Raw genomic sequence first — 21,535 nt, 5'->3', positions numbered from 1 at the left:
CCCTGCTCAGCAGGGAGTCTGCTTCACCCTCTGCCCCTCCACCCCACTTGTGGGCATGCTTTCTCTCTCAAATAAATAAAATCTTTAAAAATCAATAACCCATACTGTACCAACACGAAGGTAGAATCTGTCTAAACCATCTTCCCATCTCCAGGGAACTTCTACAGTCAGTACTTTGTATATTGCACATGCTCATAAAATAATGGCTGAAACAATAAAGGAAATTTTGTTCTAAAATATTTAAAATATACTTAACTATATACTGATAACACACTTAATTATATGTTTTTATGTTTTATATCAGTAGTATATACCAGGTTCTGTTCTAAATGCTTTATGTATTATCTCATTTGATAATAACAACTCTATGAGGTAAGAAATATCATTACCCACATTTTACAGATGTGGGATCTAAACAAAAGGGTTGAATTAACTGGCCCAACATAACAACTGTTAAGGAGCTGAGCTGAATGTGAACCCGGACATTCCTCCTCACAAGTATTGGTATCAGCTAGATGAATATTATAAGAAAGGGCTTGCAGAGATGCCTGCGTGGGTGAAACCGGTTGAGCAACTGACTCTTGGTTTCAGCTCAGGTCATGATCTCAGGGTCCTGGAGTCAAGGCCCATGTCAGGCTCCATGCTTTCAGGGATTCTGCTTGAAATTCTCTCCCTCAGCAGCCCTATATGCATGTGCGAGTGAATGTCTCTAAAATGTCTCTAAAATAAATGGATAAATCTTTAAAAAAAAAAAAAAGAGCTTGCCATTTTATCCATTTGAATTGAAGGCTTTTCAAAGAACTTTAGTTCCTTCTAAACTTAAGTAAGCTGAAAGTTTATTTAGATAATAGTTGTGAGATAATAATCTTACCTAATCATTACTTGATATCAGAACAGTTAACCTACTAGAATAGTTTTCTCTGCTATGAGGTCCAGGGCAATGCTAGAAGAATCTTTAAGCAATGAAAGAACTGTACAGCATAAACTTAACTCATAATCACTGGAGGGAGAACCTGGGTTTACAGCTTACTATTAAGTATATGATCCAATATGAAATTTAACAGGGTACTGAAGAAGTAGAAAAAATTCTGAAATGTTTGGCTACACATACAAAAAGTGACATGAAATATACCACTTCATAACAGGTTGTTCACCAAAGTTAATGTGAGGTTATATTTTTTCATAATATATAATTCAATTCTATAAAGACTGATAAGCAATAGCCTTTTGTCTTTACTCTTCAAAAGGTCTGCTACAGTCATCACCCAAAAGTTTTATTAAAAGGTTTATGATTCCAGCACTTCAGAATGTCAAACTTATTTGTAAAAAAGGGGAAACCCCATGGTATGTTATTTTTAATATTTGGAGCTCCTCTGATCCCTCCCTGGGAGCCTTGGGGGTAATCAAGCTCAAAAATGTTCCCTATACTCGAGCCCGAAGTTTAAGTCTATAGTTATTCTCTTCCTCTGCTCCCTGGGTCCTCCATCAAAGATCACTCCTGTGGATATTAAACTCATGATAGCCTGGGTCAGACAGGAAAACCCTCCATAATTTCAACCCCAAAAGAACGCTGAACAACAAAACTATGTAGATTTCCACTGAAATAATCCAGTGAAAGTGTACAACAAGAGGAATAAGTAAGCAAAAGGTTAAGAGAAAAGAACAGCAGACCAACCTCACAACTATTCTCTGAAATCTACACTCTTCTGAGTTATCTTAGCATCCTCAAACATGATTTATGTGTCTGATCTGTCTCCTCAGCTTGACACTAAGTATACTGAATAGCATAGCATCTGTAAATCTCCCTAATAAAAATATCTGTAAATTGCTCCCCTAGAATGCCCCTCAAAGTCCAGTATATTTTTACTATCCTGTCAGTTTTCTTCCATGATATTATGACAGGGTTATTTCATTTTAAAGGTTACCATTCCTTCAACTGCCAGACATCAGAGATCACAGAGGCAAATAATGGAACAGTATTTCTGTAATCTACATAGAGTCAACATTTTTTAAAAGGTTGTGAGTGAATGAAATGATTCAATAATTCTAAAACCTAGTGTGATGAGAAAATTAGAAAGGCAACCAAATCTTAGGAAAAATAAAATCCTTCCATTGTTAAATGGTAACATATCATAAGTGAATCAAGCCATTCCATTCCATTTCATTTTTAGCTATATGGAAGCCAATATCCTATATATACTATAAAATAATCTGAAAACCAGAATAATCTGTATCAGTGACTTTTATACAGCCTTCATTTAATTTTAAATATAAAATTACAAACTGCTATCTTAACACAAGGTCCTTGCTTAATTCCTAATTGACTTCACTTCCACCCTTTCTTTTCTCGTTTGGTCGACTTTAAATATATTCATGCCAATTCTCCATGTTCTCACGAGCATGATTAAAAATTTTTTATACAACACTGGTATGAGAGATGATTGATAACAATCTGACTTTTTTTCAAACTGACTCCTTGCTGGGTCTGTGGAGCGAAAAAAAATGTTAAAAGTGATTTAAATGCTAGATTTTCTGAAATCCCAGTTTTCAGATGAATATCAAAAGAGAAAGAAAATGAGCATGTAGTCATTCTACCTTTAAAATGAGAAGTCCACTGTGAAAATAGAGAAAAAATATATTCAAAGAGACTGAGTAATAAACTGCTCAAGCCATTTTCTGAAAAGAAATTGCCTTTCTGGTTATAACTGTTGACATTATAGGAAACAACTCCCTCTTCTTTAAAAACCACTAAATTATGGCCCCCAAATCATAGGTATTACTATTTTTAAAATGTAAAGGTATTAAGCGCAAAATTACATTGTTAATAAATTTCAGTAATAAGCTGTTGTGGTGGAAGACAACTGTGGTAAAATATACACAACACTAACCCATCTTGCCAAAAAGAAGACAAAGAGTAATAAAGACAATTATAGAATTGATTAAATCACTATAAAAGTGGGGTTGATGCCTTTGAAATTCTTTAGTATGGAATTTTCTTCCTATGGATATTGCACAAATGTCTTTGTCTTGTCTAAAGTGTTCTAAAATTACAAATATACACATACTGAGGAAAATTGCTTTTACTTATCAGGTAGAAAGAAACAAGAAAGCCTTGAAAAACAGATATTTCTGGGGAAGAAAAGTAAAGCAGGAAAGTGAAGGTATAATAAAAGGACTATAATCAGAGATATGGGAGGAAGACAAACTGCATTAATTAATTTTCTTTAAGAAATGAGACTAGCTGCACACTGAGATGAATTGTCTCATTTGCCAAGTGTCCCAAGTGGCAAAGTCAAACAAATAACTCTGTAATTCTTCATTAGTATTTCATCAAGTTTAACCATTTGCACACTGCCAAAAAGTCAGGGGAGGGGGGAGGGATCTCTCAAATCTTATAAGAATTACAACTAATCAACTTTTATGTGTATTTTCCAATATCTCCCTTTGTTGAAATAACCAAGTGCCAAATGAAAATGGTACAAATACAGAGCAAAACCAAGTAAGATAAACAGCAGGAAGGGTGTACTCATCATGGGAGGCCACGCTGGACAGAGCAAAGCCTTTCAAATCTTTCAGAACTGGGTTTAAAATCTGATTCTTTCACTTCTACTTAAATGCCCTTGCTCCATTTATTTAATCTCTGGATTCTCAATTTTTGCAAAAATACAAGATGAAGGATATACCAGCACTGTAAGATCATTGTGAGATGATTGGGACATTAAATATCATGTATATAAATTACCTCGCTCTTACCTTAGTAAAGGTCAATTCCTCTAATGAAGTACACGAGTCAGGCAAATATTTCTTTAAATGTCTCATATTTACAGTTAAATGTTCACAAATTTGAGTATACTATATGATTTTTTTAAAAAATTTTATTTATTTATTTGAGAGAGAGACAGTGAGAGAGAGAATGTGAGGGGAGAAGGTCAGAGCGAGAAGCAGACTCTGGAGCTGGGAGCCGGATACAGGACTCGATCCCGGGACTCCAGGATCATGACCTGAGCCGAAGGTAGTTGCCCAACCAACTGAGCCACCCAGGCACCCTACTATATGATCTTTTGAAGCTAAATGACTCTTATTCAACATCTACTTGAGAAGTTTAGTCCTTAATTTTTATGTACTTTTACCCAAATGTCTTTGGACATAAATGTTTTTTCCTCAGCCCCACGAAAAGATAAAATTTTAAATCAAAGCCTAGGTTTATAGCACATAAAACATTTTTCCCAAAATGAAAATACCTTTATCACTTTTATAATGGTGAAATTAATCAATTCGTTTTTAAAACTAAGTATTATAAAAATATCATAATTTTTTTAAGGGGCACTTGGATGGCTCAGTAGGTTAAGCATCCAACTCTTGGTTTTGGCTCAGGTCATGATCTCAGGGTGGTGAGATCCAGCCCTGCAAGGGGCTCCATGCTCAGCGGGGGGTCTGCTTGAGATGCTTGAGATTCTCTTTCTCCCCCTACCCCTCCTCCTGCTCACCCACACTCACTCTCTAAAATAAATGAATAAACCTTTTTAAAAAAAGAATAATTTTTTAAGAATTATTTTTAATCACTTGAAATCCCACCACCCAGAGATAAAAATGGTTAATGCTTTGATCTACAAATAAACATAAACAGACACCCGTCCATCTTAGACTTCTTATCTGTACAAATGTATGTACTTTAATAAAAACTAGGAGATTAATGCCCTTTGAATAGACTTTGAATGTCTTTTATTAACTGTATAAAATCATAAGAACACCACCAGAATAAAATGAATAAAATCTGCACAATCCCAACAACTTCAGTCAAGTGTTTTTATTTTTGGCACATCCATTTCTGATGCTTATATAATTGTAATATGATTTGTAACTGAAATAATTATAATCACAAAAGATACAGTTTTATATTCTTTCTTTATCCATTGTAAGAATATTCTATGTTGCTGCATGGAATAGTTAATACAACAAATGAGATACTTTGTTATAAGTACTAATATCAAAATATCCTTCTTGGATGGTGATTTATAAAACCAATTGCCCATTCTCGAAAATGACTATTTTTTAAATAATAAACATGCCTACCTTTGTTTTTAAGGTAAAAACCCTACTTTGTTGTTCTATGGAGAATAAATAAAACATGTGAAAACTCTTGATACACCTGCATTATATGAATGTAATGTGTCATTATTATCAGTGGAACAGTATTTTATGAATGTCCACCACAAGTATATGTAATGTCTCCGAATATTCTTAAGAATGACCTTTCTAAGACTTTTGCTCATAGCGAACAAAATAAGATTCCATCTCTATTATACAATTAGACCCAGGGTAAGATATAAAATTACATTTTAATGTATTTCTGAGCTTGTATGTGAGTAAGTAAGGGAAAGCTCTAAGGGGGAGAAAGAACAATGAGCTGAAACAGAGATGAGGCATGGAGGAAATAACCCTGGATGAACTGAATGAGAATCTTCTGCCCAGAAATTAAGAGTCTTGGATAATGCTAAAGTGGTCTCAGGTCTACAGAACCCTTGGTCTCACAAAAAGAAATGCAAATCCTTCCTGATATAAATAATCCCCAACTTATGCCCTTAGGAATTTCACAGATTAACTTCAAATAAATATGAACCAATGAACTGTTTTTTAAAGTTACTAAACCAGGCAACTGCGTTTCTCAGTCAGTTAGGCATCCGACTCTTGATTTGGCAATCTCAGAGCTGTGAGATCAAGCCCCACATCCAGCTCTGTGCTGGGGGTGGAACGTGGTTAATAGTCTCTCTCTCCCCTTCTCCTTCTGGCCCTCCCCCCACCTCTCTCTCTCTAAAAAAGTTAAAATAAAATAAAATAAAATAACTAAACCATTTAAGGAAATAAGCCACCATGAGTGAGAGATAGCAAAAACAACACAACAGATTGAAACTTCCAAGCATATTGTTTTCCTCAAAAAAAGAAAGCAATATTTTATCTCTATATTAAAAGATAATTACCTTTCCACAAAGTCAGAATTTAAAGCTTCATTTCTGTTTCCTATGGTTTAACCATATCTATCAAGGATGTGAAGAACATATTTCTCCAAAAATCTCACCTTGAAAGTACTTTAAAATTTCATCCTCATGGGGCACCTGGGTGGCTCAGTGGGTTAAAGCCTCTGCCTTCGGCTCAGGTCATGATCTCAGGGTCCTGGGATCGAGCCCTGCATCAGGCTCTCTGCTCAGTGGAGAGGCTGCTTCCTCCTCTCTCTCTCTCTCTCTCTCTCTCTGCCTGCCTCTCTGCCTACATGTGATCTCTGTCTGTCAAATAAATAAATAAAATCTTTAAAAAAAAATTTCATGATCATCCTCATGAACTGAAGCTTAATTTTATTTATTTTTTTAAAGATTTTATTTATTTATTTGACAGAGAGAGATCACAAGTAGAGAGGCAGGCAGAGAGAGAGAGAGAGAGGGAAGCAGGCTCCCTGCTGAGCAGAGAACCCCACGCGGGACTCGATCCCAGGACCCTGAGATCATGACCGGAGCCGGAGGCAGTGGCTTAACCCACTGAGCTACCCAGGCGCCCTGAAGCTTGATTTTAAAACAGCACTGTTTGTTTTTTTTTTTTAAATCAGTCATCTATAGCTTTTTGTTCTTAACTACCTAAATGGGGGAAATAAGACCACAGTTTTCCAAGTAACTAAGTCTACATTCACAGTGTGTTAGTAAAGAAAGACTAGGTCACACTATACAACCCAAGCCCCAAGTCACTATGGCTTTAAGTAACAAGGTTTTTTAATTGTTCTCCCTTATGTCCATTACTCTCCTCTTTACAGTCCTCAGTCAGGGATACAAAGTGCAAGAACTTCTACCTTATAAAACAAGAGAAAGAGGAGAAGGAAGGGAAAGAAGAGGAGAAGAAGAAAGAAGGAAGAGAGTGAGGAAGAAGAGGAGGAAGAGGGAGGAAGAGGAGGAGGAAGGGGAGAAGAAATAATGATAATAACAACAACAGCAACAACAATTCACTAGTCTCCTTTGGAGGATGGGAAGGAATTCGTTCATTACTGTGAAACTAGGAAGATGAGGGAAAGAAACATTCATCCTGCAGTTCTACAGGAACCACATCTACAGGAACCAAATAGCTGGGGAGGCACAGGAGATAGGTTTACAGAAGTTTTCTAGCTAATAAATGCAAAAGGAATAAAATTAGAATATTTTCATTTTGCAACCCAAATTAATTTAAGGATCCAGGCAATGATCATCAGTGGCTGCTAACAACACAAAAGGGAAAATAAGACATTAGTGCCTCATGACAGAAGTATGCATCAACACTTGGGAAGTAATTTTGGCCCCCTAATGCATACATACACACATGCAACTGCAATAGTGAGTGTACCAAAGCATCGAAATCCAACTATTAGGTTGTAGTTTTTAAGAAACAGAAGAGACGCCATAACATGTTAAGGATACCACAAGGACATAATCATCAAAGTCCAGACTGAAAAACAATATAATTGACTCTGTTTCTTCAACGAGTAATTTGTAAGAGGCTAGAGAAAGCAAGAAATTAAAGAGCCAGAGAGTGAGAGAGAGCAAGAACATTTGAAGGTGGGGAAGAGATTAAGAAATCTATAAGACGTAGCAAGCAATATGTAGATCTTAATTTAGATCATGAGTCAAACATGCTATGGGTTAGAAATGGCAACCATTAATGAAACAATGATGAAAATCTCAACAATGATCAAACTATCTGACAATAATGAGAAATTACTACTAATTATATTTATGTGTAATGATGGCGTTATGTTCCTTGTTTTTAAAAATGTCTATTGACTTTATAAATACATATGAAATATCTGTAAACGAAATAATGATGTTTAAGACTGCTTCAAAATAATAGACAAAAATAAAGATTAGTCATGAATTAATAATTGCACATAGGAACTGCTCTCTCTACTTGTGTGTACCTAAAGTTTTCATAAGAAATAGTTTATAAAGCAGTTAGACATCCTCAGCCACCCAGATATCTATTTTCAAACTATGTAAGAGCTGCTTTCCCTTATCCCAGCATAAGACAGCAAAAATTTGTCCTCTGGGGGCGCCTGGGTGTCTCAGTGGGTTAAAGCCTCTGCCTTCTGCTCAGGTCATGATCCGGGAGTCCTGGGATCGAGCCGTGCATCGGGCTCTCTGCTCGGCGGGGAGCCTGCTTCCCTTCCTCTCTCTGCCTGCCTTTCTGTTTACTTGTGATCTCTGTCTGTCAAATAAATAAATAAAATCTTAAAAAAAGAAAAATTGTCCTCTGGAGAGGTTAAAACTGATATGAGTTGATATAAGGACACCAGGAACAATTCAAGTGTAGGATACTGCATGAAATAAAAATTAATTTAAAATTTATTAGATGAATATTGAGATTCTTCAACTTGACTTCAAGAGCATTGGAAGTCATAGGGTACCTGAGCAACTCAGTCAGTTAAGCACGCAACTCCTAATTTCGGCTCAAGTCATGATCTCAGGATTGTGAACAAGAAACCTGTTTGAGGGGCGCCTGGGTGGCTCAGTGGGTTAAGCTGCTGCCTTCGGCTCAGGTCATGATCTCGGGGTCCTGGGATCGAGTCCTATATCGGGCTCTCTGCTCCGCGGGGAGCCTGCTTCCCTCTCTCTCTCTGCCTCTCTATTTGTGATCTCTCTCTGTCAAGTAAATAAATAAAATTTAAAAAAAAGAAAGAAAGAAACCTGTTTGAGATTCTCTCTCTCCCTCTACCTCCCCCACCACACTCTTACTCTCTCTAAATAGATAAATCTTTAAAAAGAGAGTGAGCGAGCACTGGTAGTCAGAAGAGTACACGTCAAGCCAGAAATTGAAATAGTCTTCATTACACAATCTCACAATCCCAAGAGAAAAGACCTTTAAAAAGACTGACATCAAGAATTCCTCCCAAAGATGCCTGGGTGGCTCAGTGGGTTAAGCCTCTGCCTTCAGCTCTGGTCATGATCTCGGGGTCCTAGGATCGAGCCCCTCATCGGGCTCTCTGCTTGGCGGGGAGTCTTCTTCCTCCACTCTCTCTGCCTGCCTCTCTGCCTACTTGTGATCTCTCTCTCTCTGTCAAGTAAATAAACAAAAATCTTTAAAAAAAAAAAAAAAAGAAAAGAATTCCTCCCAAAGAAACAGCCCAGCCAGTCAACCAGTACCAGCATGCACCTCACCCTCATATATAACACAAGGTTCAAAGACCATATGACATTTAAGAAAAACATTTGAGTATAAAAGATAGAGACTTAAAATATAGAAGGAAGGTAGGGAAGCAGTAGGGAGAGGAAACTTGGAAGAAATAAAGAAGAAAATTTCAAAACAACTATCATACTCTTTGAGAAATGAGAAATTTTTGAAACAAGAATGAGCTGCTAGAAAAAAAAGGAAAAATCAGAGAACATAATTCTTAGAAATAAAAAGATAGAAATGTAAAAGCTAAACAGAGGAGTTAGATTATAGAGCTGATGAAATTGCAGAAAAAAGATTCAGGAACATGACATATGGAAAAAAAGAGGGAAACATTCTTAGAAAGTTAGCTGAGAGATTAGGTATCAGAAGAAAAGAGATAGAGAAAACTATGAAAATGAAATCTTTAGAGAAATCATAAAAAAAAAACTTCCCAGAACTAAAGAACATGGGTTTTTTAATTGGAAGTTAGCCACTAAGTATCCCACACAAGTGATGAAAACAAATGCTGCTTAGAACACACTAAAGACAAAGAAGGTTCTATAAGCTTCCAGAGCTAAGAACGTTTTCAAATTAAAAAAAAAAAAAGATCAGATTTTAAATTGCATCACAATTTTCAACAGCAAAAAGAGAAGAGGACAAGGGCTGAATAATCAATTACTTCAAAATTACTATAACCAGCCAAAGTATTCATCTCTTGTGACAGTAATATAAAGACATTTTTAGCAACACATGCAAGGCTTCAACATTTTCATGTTTCATTTCTCACAAAACAGAGAATATGTACCTCTAAACAATACAGATAGGAAGATGACATGGGATCCAAAAAATAATGAATCAAACATAAAAGAGAGATTAGAGGTTTCCTTCAGTTGACAGTAAATGGTTAGTGCAACACAATAGCTGTAGAGGAACTAGTACAAACTGAAGCAGTTCAGAAGGCTCCAGAGAGACTTCTTCAAGAATATAAAATTGTCAGAATGTCTCATGTGTCTGAACATATACATGTAAGTTTCACACAGCCAGGGAGATTTAGGGGACTTAATTCATAATATATGTTCACCTCTCCAATTTTCTCTTCCCATCATTTCTTAAACCCATGGCAAACAGGCTTTCACCCCCATGACCCCCCCGAATCTGCTCCTGTCACAGTTGCTGGTAAGTTCCATGTAGTCAAGTCCAACAGTCAAAAAAATCTTGAAAGAAAAGAAAATGGAAATAAAACACACAAAAACCTGTGGAATGCTGGAAAAAACAGTTCTAGGAGGAAAGCTGAAGTAACAAATACCTACTTTAAGAAAAAAGATCTTGGGGTGCTTGGATGACTCAGTGGGTTAAAGCCTCTGCCTTCAGCTCAGGTCATGATCTCAGGGTCCTGGGATAGAGCCCTGCATTAGGCTCTCTGCTCAGCAGGGAGCCTGCTTCCCCTTCTCTCTCTGCCTGCCTCTCTGCCTACTTGTGATCTCTGTCAAATAAATAAATAAAATCTTAAAAAAAAGAAGAAGAAAGAAATAAAGAAAAAAGATCTCAAATAAGTAACTTAATTTTACACCTCAAGGAACAAGAGAAAGAAGAACAAAGTAAGTCCAAAGTTAGTAGAAGGAAACAAATAAAAGGCCAGAGCATAAATATATGAAACAGAACAGAAAAGCAATAGAAAAACAAAACTAAGAGTTGATTTTTGGAAAAAAAAAATAACAAAATTGACAAAACCTTAGTTAGACTAAGAAAAATAGAGTGAAAACTCAAATAAATAAAAAAATACATAGAGATGATACATTTGTGTGCTTATATATGTGTACACACACATACGTACAGACAGTGTAATACAGAGAGAGACTGCTGGGCCCTAGAAATAAAGGAAGTACAAATTCATAAAAAAAAAAAAAAAAAACCTTAAAATATAGTTAAGGAGACAGCATATATGGATAAGATAACCTAAGATTGCAATTCTAAATTAGCCTATTAGGTAAACTCCAGCACCATGATTTTTTTAATAGTAACTTTACTGAGATATAATTCACACACCATAAAATTCCTCCTTTTAAAGTATACAATTCAGTGGTTTCAGTATAATCTCAGAGTTCTACATCCATCACCACAATCAATTTTAGAACATTTTCATCATTCCAAAAAGAAACTTCATATCCATTAGCAGACACTCCCCATTTCTGCCTCCCCCTATGCCCCTGGAAACCAGTAATTTACTGTCTGTCTCTACTGATTTGCCTATTGTGATAATTTCACTTATATGAAATTTAATATAAGTGAAATTATACAATACATGGTCTCGTTTCTTTCACTTAGAATAATGTTTTCAAGGCACATGGGTGGCTCAGTGGGTTAAACCTCTGCCTTCGGCTCAGGTCATAATCTCACGGTCCTGGGATTGAGCCCTGCATCGGGTTCTCTGCTCAGCAGGGAGCCTGCTTCCCCCTCTCTCTCTCTGCCTGCCTCTCTGCCTGCTTGTGATCTCTGTCAAATAAATAAATAAAATCTTAAAAAAAAAAAAAAAAAGAATAATGTTTTCAAGTTCACTCACATTGTAGCATCTATCAATACTTTATTCCCCTTTATGGCTGAATAATATTCTATTGTATGGCTATATCACATTTTTGTCTACTCAATCACCAGTTATACATTCAGGTTGATTCTCATTTTTTGATATTATGAATAATACTGCTAAAAACATTCTTGTAAAAGTTTTTGTGTGAACATGTTTTTAGTTCCCTTTGTATATGACTAAGAGTAGAATCACTGAGTCATATGGTAACTCTCTAATGTTTTGAGGAGCTGACAAACTATTTTCCAAAGTGACTGTACATTTTATAATCCCACCAGCAGTGTATGAGGGATCTGTTTTTCCACATTCTCACGAATATTTGTTACTGTCTTCCTTTTTATTTTCCATTTTAGCCATTCCAGTGGGCCCAACACTATGATTTTTGAAAATGAATTTTATCATTTCACTATACATGTGTATATCAAATCATCACATTATGCACCTCAGACTTACACAACGGTATATGTATAAAGCTGTACACATATTATTGGAACTGGAAAATATACACACATACACACACACACACACCCCTTAGGGACTGCCTCAAACTAAAAGCCTTCTTCAAAGCAAAGGAAACCATCAACAAAATAAAAAGGCAACATACTGAATAGGAGAATTTATTTGCAAATCATATATCTGATAATGGGTTAATATCTAAAATGTATAAAGAACTCATACAACTCAAAGGGAAAGAACAAATCTGATATAAATATGCAGGGTAACTAGGGGCACCTGGCTGGCTCAGTTGGTTAAGCATCTAACTCTTGGTTTTGCCTCAAGTCATGATCTCATGGGTCATGAGACTGAGCCCCACATTGGGCTCTATGTTCAGCAGGGAGTCTGCTTGAAGATTCTCTCCCTCTGCCCCTCCCCCAACTCATTATCTCTCTCCCTGTCTCTCTCTCTCACTCTCTCAAATAATCTTTAAAAAATATAATAAAAAATAGGGGCACCTGGATGGTTCAGTGGGTTAAAGCCTTTCCCTTCGGTTCAGGTCATGATCCCGGTGTCCTGGGATCAGTCCTGCATCGGGCTCTCTGCTCGGCAGGAGTCTGCTTCCCCCTCTCTCTCTATGCCTGCCTCTCTGCCTACTCGTGATCTCTGTCTGTCAAATAAATAAATAAATAAAGTCTTTTTAAAAATTATAATAATAATAAATAAATAAACATGAGTAACTAAATAGATGTTTTTCCAAAGATGACATACAGATAGTCAACAGGTATATGAAAAGACACTGAACATCACTAATCAAGAAAACACAAGTCAAAACCAAGAGATACCACACTTCATAGCTGTTTGAATGGCTATTATCAGAAAGACAACAGATAATATCTAGTGTTGATGAGGGTGTGGAAAAAGGGAACACTTATACACTAATGGTGGAAATGTAAATAGTGCAGCTACTATGGAAAACAGTTTGGAGGGTCCTCAAAAAATTAAAAATTGAACTACCATATGATCCAGCAATCCCATTTATGGATATATAACCACAGGAAATGAAAACAGGATATTGAAGAGACATCTCCCCTCCCATGTTTACTACAGCATTATTCACAATAGCCAAAATATGAAAAAAAAAAAACCTAAGCGTCCATCAAGAGATGAATGAATAAAAAAAAGATGTGGTATATATATACACAATGGAATACTACTGAGCCTGGAGAAAGAAGGAAATCCTACCATTTGTGACAAAATGAATAAACCCTGAGGGCATTATATTAAGTGAAATAAGCCAGACTGAGAATGGCAAATTCTGTATATTCTCACCTACATATATAAAATTAAAGAAGAAAGTTAAACTCAAAGAAACAGAATAAAACAGAGGTTGCCAAGAGCTAGGAGGTGGTGAAATAGGGAGAGGTTATAAAAGGATACAAATTTTCAACTACAAGATGAGTAGGACCTGAGAATCTAATGTAGAACATAGTGACTATAGTTGATGACACTAAGTAGAATGTAAATGTTTCCACCAAAAATAAATATGTGAAGTGATGAATACATTAACTAAATGGAGGGAACCCATTCCCAATGTATATACATATACCAAATCACTATGGATGAACACTTCAAATATCTTACAATTTTGTTAATTATATCTCAATGAAGCTGATAAAAATAATATACTTTAATTCTAGCATCCTTCCAAACAATATAAATAATAAGTACTAAATAATATTTAATTGTGCTAATGTTGTACGAATGCAATGTGCTAATGTTAAATCATTTGAAGAGTCTGCAAAAGTGGGAGAAGTCTTCAAAAAAGAACCATCACCACCTTAACCTAAAAGACTACCACAAGGAGCACCTGGGTGCTCAGTCGGTTAAATATCTGACTCTTGAACTCAGCCAAGATCTTGATCTCAGGATTGTGAGTTCAGGCCCCACACTGGGCTCCACACTGGGCATGGAGTCTACTTTAAAAAACAAACCAACAAAAGGGACTACCATGAGCCCTCTGAGAGTTCTAGCATTTGTTATCATCCATTCACATGTTCTGCTATTAGAATGCCACTGTCAGTGTGGTTAAATCATTTAATTTAACCATTATGTCCATATGGCTTTCTCAAGCCTGCTCATAAAATAGGAAGTTAAGAATTCAGAAACATGAAATAATCTTTCAAAAATATTTTATCTTTTTTTTCTTTTTCTTTTTAAAGATTTTTATTTATTTATTTATTTGACAGAGAGAGAGAGAGCGAGAGAGGGAACACAAGCAGGAGTGAGAGAGGGAGAAGCAGGCTTCCTGCTGAGCAGAGAGCCTGATGTGGGGCTCGATCCCAAGACCCTGGGATCATGACCTGAGCAGAAAGCAGACACTTAACAACTGAGCCACCCAGGCACCCCACAAAAATGTTTTTCTTGTAGAAGGATCCATCATTACAAACAGAAGATGATTACAAAATAATGACAGTAGAAATAGTCTGATGTAGGTCCAATTGATCCTTAATATCCAGATTAGTTTTATCTTTTGATTACTATATCATCTTGCTAGGACAGAGCTAATTACATTAAAGTCTACAATATGCAGAAACCTCAACATCTACAATAGACAATTTCTTATCACAATAATCCCATAATTTTCATTAGCAGTAATAATTTCTATTTGTTAGCAGTAACAGTCTTCTACATGATTCCTGAAACTTGAGTTGCATAAAGTTGTACAAAGAATAAAATAAAGATTTAGTTAACAATTTCACAAAATGAGACAAGAGGAAGAGAAACTAGAAACAGATCATTTGAGGTACTGCACTCTGGAATAAAAATCACATCCATCACTCAATCATACTTGTCTTTATTTTGATTACACACTTGAAAAACAGGGTATCTATTTTTTACTAAAGTATAATTAACATACAGTGTTACATTAGTTTCAGGTGTACAATATAATAATTCAACAATTCTATACATTACATCACAATAAGTGTACTCTTCTCCCCTTTGTCTATTTTACCCTTCCCTCCGCCGCCCACCTCCTCTCTGGCAACCATCAATTTGCTCTCTGTATTTAAGAGTCTCTGTTTTTGTCTCTTGCTTCTTGTTTGTTCATTTGTTTTTGGGTTTGGTTTTTGTTGTTTTTTTTTTAAGATTTTATTTATGTATTTGGCAGAGAGAAAGAAATCACAAGTAGGCAGAGAGAGAGGGGAAGCTGGCTCCCTGTTGAGCAGAGAGCCCAACTCGGGGCTTGATCCCAGGACCCTGAGATCATGACCTAAGCCAAAGGCAGAGGCTTAACCCAATGAGCCACCCAGGTGCCCCTTGTTTGTTCATTTGTTTTGTTGCTTAAATTCCACATATGAGTGAAATCATACAGTATTTGTCCTTCTCTGTCTGACTTACTTCACTTAGCGTTATACCCTCTTAGGTCCATCCATGCTCTTGCAAATGGCAAGCTCTCATTCTTTTTATGGCTAATACCACTACATATATATATATTACTCAGCCATACACACACATACATGTGATATATATATCACATTTTCTTTTTCCATTCATCTATTGATGGACACTAGGTTGCTTCTATATCTTGGCTACTATAAATAATGCTGAAATAAACACAGGAATGCATACATCCTTCCAAATTAGTGTTTTCATATTCCTTGTGTAAATACTCAGTCAAGCAATTACTGGATTGTAGGGCAGTTCTATTTTTTTTTTAAAGATTTTATTTATTTATTTGAGAGAGAGACAGTGAGAGAGAACGTGAGTGAGGAGAAGGTCAGAGGGAGAAGAAGACTCCCCATGGAGCTGGGAGCCCGATGTGGGACTCGATCCCGGGACTCCGGGATCATGACCCGAGCCGAAGGCAGTCGTCCAACCAACTGAGCCACCCAGGCGTCCCGGCAGTTCTATTTTTAATTTTATGAAGAATCTCCATACTGTTTTCCAAAGTGGCTGCACCACTTTGTATTCCCACCAAAGCTGCACCAAGATTCCTTTTTCTCTACATCCTCACCAACACTTGTTATTTCTTGTCTTTTTGATTCTAGATATTCTAACAGGTGTAAGGTCTTATAATAGTTTCAACTTGCATTTTCCTGATGATTAGTGATGTTGAGCATCTTTTCATGTGTTTGTTGGCCATTTATGTGTCTTTGGAAAAATGTCTATTCAGGTCCTTTGCCCATTTTTTAATTGGATTATTTGGGAGGATTTTGTGTTTAGTTGTATAAGTTCTTTACAAATTTTAGATATTCATCTGTTATTAAATATATCATTTGCAAATACCTTCTCCCATTCAGTAGTCTGCCTTGTCGTTTTGCTAATGGTTTCTTTCACTGTGCAAAAACTTTTATTTTGATGCATCTCAATAGTTTAATTTTGCCTTTGTTTCCCTTGCCTGAGAAGACATATTTAGAATAATTTCCCTACAGGCTACATCAAAAAAAATTATTAACAGTCTATATTTCCTTCTGGGAGTTTTACGGTTTCAGGTCTCACATTTAAGTATTTAGTCCATTTTGAGTCTATTTTTGTATATGGTATAAGAAAGCAGTCCAGTTTCATTCTTTTGCATGTAGCTGTCCAATTTCCCCAGCACCATTTGTTGAAAGGAATGTCTTTTCCCCATTGCATATTCTTGCCTCCTCTGTCATAGATTAATTGGCCATATAAGCCTGGGTGTATTTCTGGGCTCTCTACTCTGTTCCATTGATCTATGTGTCTGTGTTTGTGCCAGTACCATACTAAAAAACAGAGCATCTTATTTGATAAAATCTCAGAGGCCAGAGGAATATTTCTTCCTGGTGTGAAATCTGAACAATTCAGAAAATATTCTTCAGTATCCATTTCTACACTTCTGCAAAAATTGATAAAATAAACATTTATAGAGTATTTACTACATGCCAAGCATTGTATTAGGCATTAGATGTACTAATAAAGGAATGAAAATGGTCATTGTTCTTAAGGAGTTCTCAATCTAGTGGACACAGGAAATATAAGTGTCATAAAAGCTAACATTTATTGAGCAACTTACATGAGATAAGTACTACATTAAAATCTTTAGATGAATTCAAAAATCAAAGACTCTCTGACTCTGGGCCTGTTATTAATCATATGAAGATGTAATATGCAAGGTGTTCCAGGTAAGGAAATCATCTGAATCTCAAATAAAATGACATGGTGTGTGAAGGAAACTAAATAGTTCACTGTACATGAAAAAACAAGTTAAAGGCAAGGAGTAGCAAGAATTGGAGCTGAAAATTTTAGCAGCAGGCAGATCATGGAGGGTCTGGGTGCCATGCTGATGAAAACTTGAGGAAGACCTGTATAAATGGAGTATATGCCATGTTCATGGATTGGAAGATCCACTATTGTTAAGATGTCAGTTCTCACCAAATATATCTACAGAATCAATGAATCCAATTAAAAGGCTAGTTAGGTTTTTTTTGTGGAACCTAACAAGCTGATTCAAAAACTTACATAGAAACGCAAAGGACCTAGAATGGCCAAAACAGTTTTTAAAAAGAACAAAGTCAGAGGACTCACTACCTGACTTTAAGACTTACTATAAAGAGACAGTAATCAAGACAGTGATGATATTGTCATAATACATGTAGAAATCAAGGAACAGAATAAAAAATCCTGAAAACAGACCCAAGTATATACAGTCAATTCATTTTCAAAAAAATTAGCAAGCTAATTCAATGATGAAAAAGATGGTTTTTCAGTTAACAATACCTTAACAACTTGGTGTCTTATAGAAAAAAAGTACATCTCAAAACCTTACCTCACACCTACATAAAAATTAACTCAAAGTTGACTATAGACCAGATATAAAAGCTAAAACTATAAAACTCTAGGAGAAGATAGTCACGATCTTTGAGCCACAAAGATTTCCTAGACATAATACAAAAAGCATGAATCATAAAATAAGTCATAAATTAGACTTCACCAAAATTTAAAACTTCCGTTCTTTGAAAAATGCCATTAAGAAAATCAAAATGCAAACTACAGACTAGGAAAAAATATTCTCAATGCATATGCCTAAAGAAGGATTTGTATCTAGAATATACACTTAACTCAATAATAATTAGAAAGCAACCCAATTAAAAATTGGGGGTGCCTGGGTGGCTCAGTCATTAAGGAGTTGCCTTTGGCTCAGGTCATGATCCCAGGGTCCTGGGATCCAGCCCCACTCAGCAGGAAGCCTGCTTCTCCTTCTCCCACTCCTCCTGCTTGTGTTCCCTCTCTCACATGTCCCTCTCTGTCAAATAAATAAATAAATATCTTTTTAAAATAAAAAATAAAAACAGCAAAAATCTGAACAGATACTTTACAAAAAGTAGATACACTAATAGTCAATAAGCAAAGAAAAAGATGCATAACATCATTAACTCATCAGGGAAATGGAAATTAAAAACCACAATAAAATGCCATTACATGGGGTGCCTGGGTGGCTCGGTCGGTTGACCATCCAACTCTTGGTTTTGGTTCAGGTAATGATCTCATGGGTCATGAGACAGAGCCCCACAACAGGCTCCATACTCAGGGAAGAGTCTACTTCAAGATTCTCTCCTTCTGCCCCTAACCCCTCTAGTGCATGCATGCCCTTTATCTCTCTCTCTCTCTCAAATAAATAAATAAATCTTTTTTTTAAAAACCACCACTACACATCCAAAAGAATGGCTAAAATTAAAAAGAATAGTAATAGATCAAAGGAGAAATCATCAATGGGAAATGAGAAAATATCTTAAAAAATGAAAATGAGGGGCGCCTGGGTGGCTCAGTCATTAAGCATCTGACTTCAGCTCAGGTCATGATCCCAGGGTCCTGGAATGGAGCCCCAAATTGGCCTCCTTGCTCAGCAGGGAGACTGCTCCTCCCTCTCCCACTCCCCCTGCTTGTGTTCTCTCTCTCGCTGTATCTCTCTCTTTCAAATAAATAAATAAAACCTTTAAAAAAATTTAGAAAATGACAAACAACCTACCAAAACATATGGGATGTTGTGAAAGTAGTACTAAGAGAGAAGTTAACTGCCATAAACATTTAAATTTAAAAATAAGAAAGGTCTCAAACAACCTAAGTTTATACCTCAAGAAATTAGGGGGAAAAAAAGAACAAACAGCAGAAAGAACAGAAAAAAAAGAACAAATAAGCAGAAAGAAGGAAATTAATAAAGATTAGAATAGAAATAAGTGAAGAGCTAATAGAAAAATTCAACAAAATTCAACAAAAGAGTCAATTCAGTGAAAAGAGTCAAGATCAACAAAACTGACAAACCCTTTTTTCTTAAACTAAGGAGAAAAGAAAAGACTCAATGAACTACAATCAGAAATGAAAACGAAGACATTACAACTGATGCTGCAGAATAAAGGGATTATGATAAACTACATGAACAGTTATAGGCTAACAAATTGGATAAGCTAAAAGAATGGATAAATTCCTAGAAACAAACAACCTATCAAGATTGAATTACAAAGAAATAAAAAATCTGAACAAAACTATAACTAGTAAGAAGATTGACTTGGCAATCAAAAACTCCCCAATAAACAGAAGCTTCAATGAAGAAATCTAATACACATTTAAAGAAGAACTAACAGGGCGCCTGGGTGGCTCAGGTGGTTAAGCAACTGCCTTCGGCTCAGGTCATGATGCTGACTCCAAAGGGAGTCTGCTTCTCCTGCTGACCTTCTCCCTTCTCATGCTCTCTCTCACTGTCTCTCTCTTAAATAAATAAAATCTTTTTAAAATAAAAAATAGGGCGCCTGGGTGGCTCAGTGGGTTAAGCCGCTGCCTTCGGCTCAGGTCATGATCTCAGGGTCCTGGGATTGAGTCCCACATCGGGCTCTCTGCTCAGCAGGGAGCCTGCTTCCCTCTCTCTCTCTCTCTGCCTGCCTCTCTGTCTACTTGTGATCTCTCTCTGTCAAATAAATAAATAAAATCTTTAAAAAAAATAAAATAAAATAAAATAAAAAATAAAGAACTAACAGCAATTCTCTTCCAATTTTTCCAAAAAATTGATGAGAGAACACTTCCAAACTCAGCTGACAAAGCCAGCATTACCCTGATACCACAGCCAGATAAAGAAACTACAAGGAAACTACAGACCAATGGATGTGAAAATACTCAATAAAATACTAGCTAACTGAATTCAATAACACATTAAAAAGATTATACACCACACCAAGTGGGACTTACCCCCGGTGTGTAAGAGTGGTTAAACATACAAAAATCAATCAGTGTAATAAAAAAACATTAACAGAAGGAAGGACAAAAGCCACATGAACATGCAATTGATGCAGAAAAAAATTTGACAAATTTCAACACCCATTCATGATTAAAAAAAAAAAAACAACAATCAGCAAAAGAAGGAACCCACAAGATTATAAAGGATATATCTGAAAAACCCACAACTGACATCACACTCAATGGTAAAAATTGAAAGCTTTCCCTCTGAGATCAGGAACAAGGCAAGACTGCCCACTCTCAACACCTCTACTCAACATGGTACTTGAACTCATAGCCAGAACAATAAGGCAAAAAAGGGGAATAAGATGGATTCAAACCGGGAAAGAAGATGTAAAATTATCTCTGTTCACAGATGACATAATCCTATATATAGAAAACCCTAAAGATTAATATATTAAAAAATGTTAGAATTAATCAATGAATTCAGCAAAGTTTCAGTATATAAAATTAACACACAAAAATCAATGTGCTTCTATACACTAGCAATGAACAATCCAAATAAACAATCCCATATACATCCCATTTAGCATAAAAAAGAATACTCAGAAGAAAATTTAATGAAGCAGACAAAAGACTTACACAATAAAAACTATAAAATATTACTGAAACTGAAGATGACACAAATAAATAAAAAGACATCCATGTTCATGGATTAAAAGACCTCATACTGGGGATGACTCAGTCATTAAGCGTCTGCCTTCAGCTCAGGTCATGATCCCAAGGTCCTGAGATGGAGTCCTGCATCGGGCCCCCTGCTCAGCGGGAAGCCTGCTTCTCCCTCTCCCACTCCCCATTTGTATTCCCTCTCTTGCCATTTCTCTCTGTCAATTAAATAAAGTCTTAAAAAAAAAAAAGACCTCATACTGTTTAAATTTCCATCCTAACCACCCTGGGAAAAGCATAACACTTTACCCCTACCTCTTACCATTTACATAAAATCAACTCAGGTAAATTATAAATCTAAATGTAAAATAATAATAAAGCTTTTAGAACATAAGAGAATATCTTCATGACCTTGATGAATGGGAATAAAGATATAAAAGCACTGTCATAAGGAAAAAGAATAGTACAGTGGACTACATTAAAATTAAGAACTTCTGTTTA

At 36.0% G+C, this 21,535-nt stretch overlaps 1 protein-coding gene across 4 annotated transcripts in view; it reads right to left on the bottom strand.

Annotated features, from left to right (window-relative positions):
- TTC28 (tetratricopeptide repeat domain 28) overlaps window positions 1-21,535 on the bottom strand; it is a 638,777-nt gene that overhangs the window by 473,875 nt on the left and 143,367 nt on the right. The gene's annotated exons all lie outside the window — the stretch shown is intronic.

The sequence above is a fragment of the Lutra lutra genome, chromosome 12, assembly GCF_902655055.1.
Source record: "Lutra lutra chromosome 12, mLutLut1.2, whole genome shotgun sequence".
NCBI classification, from domain to species: domain Eukaryota; kingdom Metazoa; phylum Chordata; class Mammalia; order Carnivora; family Mustelidae; genus Lutra; species Lutra lutra.
The sequence above is the reverse complement of the archived record's forward strand: the minus strand, read 5'-3'. Positions and strand labels throughout refer to the sequence as shown.